This window comes from Lathamus discolor, chromosome 2, assembly GCF_037157495.1.
Source record: "Lathamus discolor isolate bLatDis1 chromosome 2, bLatDis1.hap1, whole genome shotgun sequence".
NCBI lineage: Eukaryota > Metazoa > Chordata > Aves > Psittaciformes > Psittacidae > Lathamus > Lathamus discolor.
In genome coordinates this window covers 128,173,050-128,184,107 of record NC_088885.1, presented here as the reverse complement: position 1 = coordinate 128,184,107, position 11,058 = coordinate 128,173,050, and positions in this window count along the sequence as shown.

Below are 11,058 nucleotides of genomic sequence, written 5' to 3'. Positions count from 1 at the left end.
TTACAGAATCACAGAATCACAGAATCCCAAGGGTTGGAAGGGACCTAAAAAGATCATCTAGTCCAACCCCCCTGCAAGAGCAGGGTAACCTACAGTACATCACACAGGAACTTGTCCAGGCGGGCCTTGAATATCTCCAGTGTAGGAGACTCCACAACCCCCCTGGGCAACCTGTTCCAGTGCTCTGTCACTCTTACAGTAAAGAAGTTCTTCCTGATGTTAACGTGGAACTTCCTATGCTCCAGTTTACACCCATTGCCCCTTGTCCTATCACTGGATATCACTGAAAAAAGCCTAGCTCCATCATCCTGACACCTACCCTTTACATATTTGTAAACATTGATGAGGTCACCCCTCAGTCTCCTCTTTTGCAAGCTAAAGAGACCCAGCTCCCTCAGCCTCTCCTCATAAGGGAGATGTTCCACTCCCTTAATCATCTTTGTGGCTCTGCGCTGGACTCCTTCAAGCAATTCCCTGTCCTTCTTGAACAGAGGGGCCCAGAACTGGACGCAATATTCCAGATGCGGCCTCACCAAGGCTGAGTAGAGGGGGAGGAGAACCTCTCTTGACCTACTAACCACTCCCTTTCTAATGCACCCTAAGATGCCATTTGCCTTCTTGGCCACAAGAGCACATTGCTGGCTCATGGTCATCCTCCTATCCACCAGGACCCCCAGGTCCCTTTCCCGTTCACTACTTTCCAGCAGGTCAACCCCCAACCTGTACTGGTACATGGGGTTGTTCTTCCCCAGATGCAAGACTCTACACTTGCCCTTGTTAAATTTCATCAAGTTTCTCCCCGCCCAACTCTCCAGCCTGTCCAGGTCTCGCTGAATGGCAGCACAGTCCTCTGGTGTGTCAGCCACTCCTCCCAGTTTTGTGTCATCAGCAAACTTGCTGAGGGTGCACTCAGTTCCCTCATCCAGGTCATTGATGAAAATATTAAACAGCACCGGTCCCAGCACCGACCCCTGGGGAACTCCACTAGTCACAGACCTCCAGCTAGATTCTGCGCCATTGACCACAACTCTCTGCCTTCTTCCTTTCAACCAGTTCTCGATCCACCTCACTACTTGATCGTCAAGCCCACACTTCCTTAGCTTATCTATGAGGATGCTGTGGGAGACAGTATCAAATGCCTTACTGAAATCAAGAAAAACTACATCTACCGCTCTACCATCATCCCTCCACCTAGTCACTTCCTCATAGAAGGCTATAAGGTTGGTCATACATGACTTCCCCCTCATAAAACCATGTTGGCTGTTCTTAATGACCCCCTCATCCTTGATATGCCTAGTGATGGAGTCAAGAATAAGTTGTTCCATCATCTTTCCAGGGATGGAGGTAAGGCTGACCGGTCTATAATTACCCGGGTCCTCCTTCTTGCCCTTCTTATAGATTGGTGTGACCTTTGCCATCCGCCAATCCTCAGGCACCTCGCCCGTTTCCCACGACTTACCAAAGATGATGGAGAGTGGCCTAGCAATGACCTCCGCCAGCTCCCTCAGCACCCGTGGGTGCATTCCATCTGGACCCATCGATTTACAGATGTCCAGTTTGCATAGCTGATCCCTAACCCAATCCTCATCTACCAAAGCAAACTCCTCCTTTGTCCTGACTCCTTCTGGGGCTATAGAAATCCGGGGCCCTCGGGGAGAGTCTGCAGGAGTAAAGACAGAGGCAAAGAAGGCATTCAGCACCTCTGCCTTCTTTATATCCTCTGTCTCCAGGGCACCCACTTCGTTCAGCAGTGGGCCTATATTGCCTCTTGTGTTAGTTTTATTTGCTATGTATTTGAAGAAGCCCTTTCTATTGTCTTTAACCCGACTAGCAAGATTGAGTTCCAAGGAGGCCTTAGCTGTCCTAATTGCCTCCCTACATCCTCTAACAACTGTCCTATATTCCTCCCAAGCGGCCAGCCCCTCCTTCCATAATCCATAGATTCTCCTTTTCCACTTGAGTTTGCCCAGCAGCTCCTTGTTTAACCACGCCGGTCTCCTAGATCCCTTACTTGACTTCCTACTCATTGGGACGCTCCGATCCTGAGCTTGGAAGAAGCGGTCCTTGAATGCTAACCAACTATCTTGAGCCCCTTTACCGCCTAGTACACTTTCCCATGAGACTTCCCTTAGCAGTTGACTGAAGAGGCCAAAGTTGGCCCTTCGGAAATCCAGAACTGTGGCTTTGCTAGGTATTCTATTCCTCCCACACAGGATCCTAAACTCCACCATCTCATGGTCACTGCAGCCAAGGCTGCCTTTGACCGTCACCACTTCGACCAAACCCTCCTTGTTGGCGAGTACTAAATCTAGCAGCGCTGCTCCCCTAGTTGGTACGTCCACCATTTGCATTAAGAAATTATCATCAATGCACTCGAGGAACCTCCTAGACTGTGAATGACTGGCTGTGTGAGTCTTCCAGCAAATATCGGGGTAGTTAAAGTCCCCCACGACGACTAAGGCATGTAGTCGCGAGGCTACTTCCAGTTGCCTGTAGAAAGCCTCATCAACTCCTTCGTCCTGATCAGGAGGTCTGTAATAGACCCCCACAACTGTATCACCCGTGCCAGTCAGCCCCTTGATTCGTACCCACAGACATTCCACTTGCTCCTCATCCGACCCCGGACAGAACTCAATACATTCTAGTTGCTCTCTCACGTAAAGAGCAACTCCACCACCTCGCTTTGCTGACCTATCTTTCCTAAAAAGGACATAGCCATCCATGACCACATTCCAGTCATGTGAACTGTCCCACCATGTCTCTGTAATCGCCACTAGATCATAACCTTTAGCCCGCACACAGACTTCTAACTCCTCCTGTTTATTCCCCATGCTGCGTGCATTGGTGTACAGGCATTTCAGGGAGCCAGTCCTAGTACCCTTTTTCCCCTGCGGGACAGGGTCTAAAGAGCTATCCTTTCCCACAAGTGAAACAAGAGATTGATAGTCCTCCTTAGCCCGCCATCCTTCAATCCCTAGCATGTTCCTCTTGGGCTTGTCCCCAACAGGCCCAGTTAAATCCCCTCCCCCCTTAATAACTAGTTTAAAGCCCTGTCAATAAGCCCTGCTAACTCCTGCCCCAAAACCCTTTTTTTTCTCTGGGACTGGTGTATCCCGCCTGTCACCAGCAAACCAGGTGTCCCATACAGCAGCCCGTGACTGAAAAACCCAAACCCCTGCCTTTGGCACCAGTCACGTAGCCATACATTAACCTGCAGAGTCTTCTTATATATCCCTTCACCCTCGCTTGCAACAGGTATGGAGGCAAACACCACTTGCGCTCCAGACCCTTTAACCAGCCGTCCCAGGGCCCTGTAGTCTCTCTTCATCGCCCTTACGTTCCTCGTAATAATTTCGTCACTGCCAACCTGAAAAACCAGCAGTGGGTAGTAGTCAGACGGCTGCACCAGTTCAGAGAGCTTCTTTTTAACATCTCTAATCCGAGCCCCAGGCAGGCAGCAGACCTCCCTGTGGGGTGGATCCGGTCGACAAATGGGCCCTTCTGTTCCCCTCAGAAGGGAGTCACCCACCACAATTACTCTTCTTTTCTTCTTGGTTGGGGAAGTTCTGAGGCATGGGGGTGAGTGACTAGCCCTGGGTGACTCACTAGATAGATTTGCCTCACCATCTCCATTCACCTGGCCCTGAATTTCCAAGACCTCGTACCTGTTATTCAAGGGCAACTGGGAGGGAGGAAGGGATTGTGAGGGTTTTCGCTTACCTCTCCGAGGAGGAACCTCCCTCCATCCATCCTTGTCCATTAAGCTCTCTCCTTCTGTCTGATGGTAGGAGGGAAGGGGATCCATAGCTTGTTGAACCACTTCCCTCTGCCCTTGCCTTAGGGTGTGGTTCCACCAATCTATTTCACTTTCACACTCTCTAATGGCTCTCAACCTTTCTACCTCCTCCCTCAGTTCAGCCACCTGCCTGAGCAGGTCATTTATTTGCTCACAGCGAACACAAGCAGTATCACTGGCTCCCTCCAATACAAGTGCCAGGCTCAGGCATTCGCTGCAGCCAGAGACCTGCACAGCTGCATGTCTGCAGGAAGGCTCAGTCTGGATACCCACATTAGTACTCACTACAGCTTTTTCATACCTACCTTTTTTTTTTACATGCTTGAAACTGTGAGCAAGTTTGTAATATAAATCTATATACATATATTCCTCACAAAAATTAATTATAAGTGAATTTTAAGTCAATATCATTTTCTGTATAGATAATTTGTAAGAGGGTGGAGATATACAAAAGGCATTTGAATTGGTTTCTTAGAATTATGTCAGTATTTATCACTGTGCAAAATTAGTCTAAGACCAAAGACACACTTCAGCCCCACCTGAGAACTAATAATATAGTGTAAGCGGCTTTGGACAGTCACATCCTTGTAGATAAGGATGAATTTCATGCACAAATCTAAAGATAAATTGATTTTGCAACACACTCATTTAGAATATGCCTTAAATCTTCTTCAGAAAAGACAGGAAAAAAAAACAGGTGCTGTGCTTTAAGCACAGAACTTATCAGTCCTTACCAGCAGTACAAAAAAAAGGGGGTTAAGACATTCTTCTTATGGACAGAAGGCATAAAAATGCCAGAAACAGACAGATGAAACAATGAGAAGCTGAATGATTTCTTCCTCTTTCTCTTATCTACAAATATGAAAAAGTGTTCTGAAATAAAAACCTAGTTTAGCTTTGGGTTTTGTTTATATAAAAGCATATAAACAGGCATGCAAGTAGTCACAAGGTAGGGATTTATGCTGAGACATATGCAGAGTAGTAACAGTAAATACCACAGAGGGCACTTTAAATAGCATTTTAAAAACAGATTCTGGGGTAGGAAAGAAAAGTTATATGAAATGTGTTTGCTTACAGTCAAAGAAATATATAAAATGATTTGGAAAACTGGTTTTGTAAAATCATCAGTGTTGGGCATTGAGTCATAATATTTGTTATGCCTTTTAACCTTAGCCATGGCATGTGAAAGGGCAAAATAAATTCATGAAGGGAATTTTGTATAAGAGTCCTTTCATTCCTCTTATGGAATGAATAAGATTTCAAGGATGGTTTAGTATATATTTCATTATTTTAAAAAGGGCAAGGGGCAAAGGCAAAGTTTCATGATTTGATTGTCCTCTCCAATCAAAATGTTCAATGACTGCAATGAAGTGAATTCTGCTAATACTGCTTTTTTTTGTTCAAGGGACAATAAAAGGACTACAGATGGTTATATTGCTTATTAAGCCCAGTAGTGCAAGCAATACAGTCTTTGCGCTTAGTGTCTAAACAGGGGTGAATTTCACCTGGAGGCAACTTTGTCCTTTTGTACTAGCAATTATATTATTATAAAACAGATTTTACAGATGAACTAAATCCCATCTAGAATCTTCACCCAGAAAAAATAGCACTACTGTGCTTTGTTCAATTTTTCTATTCCAGAGCTGGCATCCAGGTGTGTACTTGAAAAACATCTTTGATTTTACATCTACAATAAACATAACACAATTTAAAAGCATAGATGCCACAGAGCTTAATTTAGAAACTGCTGCTTTTATTAAATTTAGCTACTTTTCCCCTGCAGCTTTACATTAATATTGACTTCAAAGTGCTAGTAGCTCTCATTAAATTGAATTACTTTCTCCTGTAATTTGAAAAGTAATGAGGCAGCTACTAAATGAAGCTGTTGACAAAACAGGAGCAGAGGCTATTAAAAATTGCATGGCAAAGTGTGATTCATAAACAATGATGGTTATTGTTCAAGGGTGGTTTCTGAACAAAATTACACAAACCCCACAAAATAAAGAATTCTACCTGATTCTTTTATTTCTGTTCTGTTTCATACATGTTCTATAATGACCCTCTGGCAATTGAATTCAAATATCTTCCAGTTGTGCATTAAGTGATACAATCAGCATCTGCTATGATTAACATCTGGTTTGTGTCATTTCGTTATTTCCTTCTCCCTAGAGAGAGAAGGGGAGTGTCTTGCATTGTTGTTTTGGTGTGCTTTGGAAGTGCTTTTCCAGGGGAAAGTTTTTTTAGATTTACATATACTTATGAAATTCTACAAACCTGATTAAAAATACTGCAAATGGTATAGGAAAAAGAGGAAGAGTACGATGCACTTTCTGAATTTTCCATTGTTTCACATGTAGTGGCATTCATAGTCACTGGAGTTTTTCAAATCCTAAGACATTTATACCTGAAGCTGATATTACTGGATTTCTGTAATCCTTTGCAAAGATGCAGAAGTGGGAAACTAAGGCCCTGTCCTCTTTTATCAGGTTAGAAAGAATTGCTCACTCAAGTAAAATTAATCTGAGCATACTTTCTTTTGAATTTGAGTTTATTTCTCACTTGCTTGGGGTCAGTGCTGTTTGCTAATTTCATTCAGGCACTGACTTTATCTTAGCAAATAGTCATTTGGCTGTAGTATAGCAATCCAGTATGATGGAGCTTTTTAGCAGTAACACATGATCAATAGAACATTGGACACATAACTTTATTGAAAAGTCTTCAGGGGAGGAAATGGATGCACAAATGAAGTGACGAGTGACAGAAAAGAATATGCCCATTGATACTCTTCAAGTATGTCTCCATTTCCAAATGGTACAGGACAGAAGATTTGATTTCCTGTGTTCTTTTATGGTTTCAGGACCAAAAGTCTACATCACATTTTTACCACCAAGTAAGTCTACATCATTTGACAGTTCTAGTTTACAGAACACGTCCATAATGAGAAAATTGTTGAAAAACTCTGTGTACACATTGCAAGCAGGGCATTCTAGACAGCACTTAGGTGAATGACTGACCAAAAGGATATTCGATACCATATGACAACATGCTAAGCGTATAAAGCTGGGGGAAGAAGAAGAAAAAGGGAGACACTTGGGGTGATCACAGAATCACAGAATCACAGAATCACAGAATCCCAAGGGTTGGAAGGGACCTAAAAAGATCATCTAGTCCAACCCCCCTGCAAGAGCAGGGTAACCTACAGTACATCACACAGGAACTTGTCCAGGTGATCACGTTTCTTTTTCCAAGTAACCATTACCTGTGATGGAGTTCTGCTTTCCTGGAGGTGTGATGGGAAGTAGTGAATGAATTCTTTGGTTTGCTTTGCTGGCATGTGGGGCTTTTGCTTTACCTATTAAATTGTCTTTATCTCAACCCATGTATTTCCTTCCATTTACCCTTCTGATTTTCTCCCCATCCCATTGGAGGCAAGTGAATGAGAAGCTGTGTGATGCTTTGTTGACAGCTGGAGTTAAACCATGACAAATACAAAAAATTAATTTTTGAGAATCAAAGAAAAATACAAAAATCAAAGGAAAATAAATGTTTATTTAGATTTACTTACTTTTTATTCATGTTCTCATTAATACTAAAATTCATGAAGAAGCCCCAGTGCTCAACAGATGTAAATGTCGAGTTAATCACTCGGTTGCCTGAGTATGGATTCAAATACTTTATTTTATTTCCTTTAGAAAAAGTAAGATTCTATGTCTTTCCTTAAGAGTTTAAATTTGTGTCAGTGTATTGCTCAAAAGAAAGGGTGAGCTTCTCAGCTGGTGCATTTCCATTGACTAGTGCTAATGCACCATTAAAACCTCTTAGGGTAATCAACTCCCCACAACCTACCCCCATCACCAGTGTTCACACTATTGTTTAAATGGCCAATTTAATAACATGGCTGCCACCCTGGATCACTCACAAATACTTGAACTGAATGCGGTAATTGCTCACTATCTCTCAAAGACCTTGTCCATTAAATAAGAAGCCTGTTCATTACTTCTAAGCTTGTATCACAAACAGGTCTTACTGATAAGTAAAGTATTGCATGCTTAGTGTTTGTCTCAAAGTTTCTGAAACAGTCATAGAACAGGGAAAACATAGTATGCTTCATATTTGCTAGACTGTAGGGAGATTTACTCATGAAAAATAGTTCTTAATTATGTGCTTCATGAGTGATAGCCAACCCCACTATGAGAAAATTAACGTATATGACAATATTATTGACTCTTCTTTCCAGAAGATCATGTTGAATGCTTAGTGTAAAGCCCCATGTCTGTAGAGGGCTATGGATTAGGCAGGAATTTCAAAGATTTTTCAGTAAATGGCTTGTTAGGAAGTGCAGAGCAATAGAGCTGCACACAGCTGAATGCCTTCTTAATAGACACTCTCCAACCTTAGATCTATATAGAGTATGCTATAGATAAAGTACCAAAGAGGGGAAAAGAAAAGCTACTAGTTAAGTGTCTAATTTGCCTCCCATTTACATCACTGTCATTTGATAGCTCCTTTTATGGAAGTTTCATCAAGACTAGAGGGGTTTGCTTTATTTTTTTTAAATAACAGAGCATAAAGTAATTTCTTGAGTAACTTTACTAGGAAGAAAAACTTTAAGGGAGGACTCAATAAGAATCTAACAAACAAAACCTCTTCTGCTAGCTGAACATGACATTGACAGTAATAGGTTCTCCTGAAGAACGGCCTGGTGCAATATTTCACAAGTTTACATTCAAATAAGTAATTGCATCTCTCAGACATAATGCATTCTGCAAAACAGGACTACTGAATTTTTGTCATGATATGTATCCTCCCTATTTTCACTGTTGTAAGTCGTATCAGGCAGAGTACAGATAAAATGAAGAGAGAAAGGAAGGAAAGTACATCTTTATAGTAACAAAAAAAAAAAAAAAACCAACCCACAAAAAACCAATAAAAAAGGGAGGAAGAGGACAATGAAAAGCAAGGGGCTTCCTCCTAAATCTGTTGAACCCACCCACACTGCTTTGCTGTCCTGCAGGGGGCTAAGGAGGAAACACACTCTCACCAGAAACAACTGGCTGATGCACTGCTAAAGAAGATCTCTACTGGTGTTGCCAGGAAAAAGCAGCAGGTCATAGTAGTAGGGGACGTTACTTTGAAAGGAACGGAGACACCCATCTGTAGCCCTGACCCAATCTCACGGGAAGAGTGTTGCCTACCAGGGGCACGGATCAGGGATGTTGCAGAGAGGCTGCCTGCTCTAGTAAGTCCCACTTACCCACTTCTAGTGATCCACGTGGGAGCTAGTGATATAGACAGCAGTAGCCCGAAGTACGTAAAGAAAGACTACAGAGACCTGGGAGAGGTGGTTAGGCGCTCTGGAGCTCAGATTGTCTTTTCATCAAATTTCCAGATAAAGGGGAGGACCTTAACAAGGCAAGGAGGATGGGCCAAGTTAATATATAGTTAGAAGAGTGGTGCCATAGTCAGGGGTCTGGGTATCTAGAACATGGGACTAAGTTTAGTAGGCCAGGACCACTGGGGGCTGGTGGAGCTGATTGAGCAAAGAAGGGGAAGAGTGGTTTTGGTTGGAGGCTTGCCAGGCTGGTCAAAAAAGCTTTAAACTAGATGTGTTGGGGGATGGGTGCATCATTCCATCCCAACACACCCAGTGTGTTGCCAGCACCTATAATAAATGCTTGGAGCAATGTGGAGATATTTCAGCCATTACAGCCAATGAGTCGGCTTCATTTTGATTTTGGCTCCGATGACTCTATACAAATGCCCGTAGCATGGGGAACGAACAAGAGGAATTAGAGATGTGTGCAAGTCTACGTGGGTATGATATAATAGGCATCACAGAAATATGGTGGGATGGCTCCTATGACTGGACTGTTGGAATGGAAGATTACAGGCTCTTTAGGAAACACAGGCCAAGCAGGCGGGGAGGGGGAGTTGCTATTTATGTTAGGGATAGGCTGGAAAGTATGGAACTCTGTCTGGGGACAGGTGAGCAGTCAATAGAGAGTCTGTGGGTCAGGGTTAAAGGGAGAACAACTATAGGGGACATTATTGTGGGGATCTGTTACAGACTGCCTGACCAAGAGGGATCTGTGGATGAAGCACTTTATAGACAAATAGGAATAGCCTCATGCTCGCAGGTCTTTGCCCTCAAGGGAGACTTCAACCACTCTGACATCTGTTGGAATGACGGTACTGCCTGGCACAAACAATCCAGGAGGTTCCTTGACTGTGTGGAAGACAACTTCCTTCTGCAAGTAATAGAGGAGCTGACAAGGAGAGGTGCCATGCTTTATCTTGTGCTCACCAACAGGGAAGGGTTGGTTGGAAATGTGATGCTCCAGGGCAGTCTTGGTTGCAGTGATCATGAGATGATCAAGTTCGAGATCCTCAGGACAGTGAGAAAAGCGTGCAGCATGGGACCTGATGAAATTCACCTGCGGGTCCTGAAGGAGCTGGTGAATGAAGTTGCTAAGCCACTATCCATCATATTTGAAAAATCATGGCAGTCAGGTGAAGTTCCCGACAACTGGAAAAAGGGAAATATAACCCCCATTTTCAAGAAGGGGAAAATGGATGACCGAGGGAACTACAGACCAGCAGATTCTCCTGGAAGGCATGCTAAGGCACATGAAAAACACCAAGGTGCTTGGTGACAGCTAGCATGCACTAGGGGGAAATCCTGCCTGACCAATTTGGTGGCCTTCTATGATTGGGCTATATTACTGATGAACAGGGACAGAGCTGCTGACGTCATCTACCTGGACTTGTGCAAAGAGTTCAACACTGTCCCACATGACACCCTTGTCTCTAAATTGGAGAGAAATCAATTTGATAGATGGACCACTCGGTGGATAAAGAACTGGCTGGATGGCCACATGCAAAGAGTTGTGGTCAATAGCTCAATATCGAGCTGGAGACCAGTAACGCCTGGTGTCCCTCAGGGATAGGTGTTGGGACCGGTATTGTTCAACATCTTTGTCGGTGACATGGACAGTGGGATTGAGTGGGCCCTCAACAAGTTTGCCGATGACACCAAGCTGTGTGGTTCAGTTGATAAGCCAGAGGGACCTCGACAGGCTTGTGAGGTAGGCCGATGCGAACCTTATGAAGTTTAACTATGCCAAGTGCAAGGTCCTATAGATGGGTCGGAGCAATCCCAGGCACAGCTACAGGTTGGGCAGAGAAGAGATTCAGAGCAGCCCTGCGGAGAAGGACTTGGGGGTGTTGGTTGATGAGAAAATGAACATGAGCCGGCTTCAGTG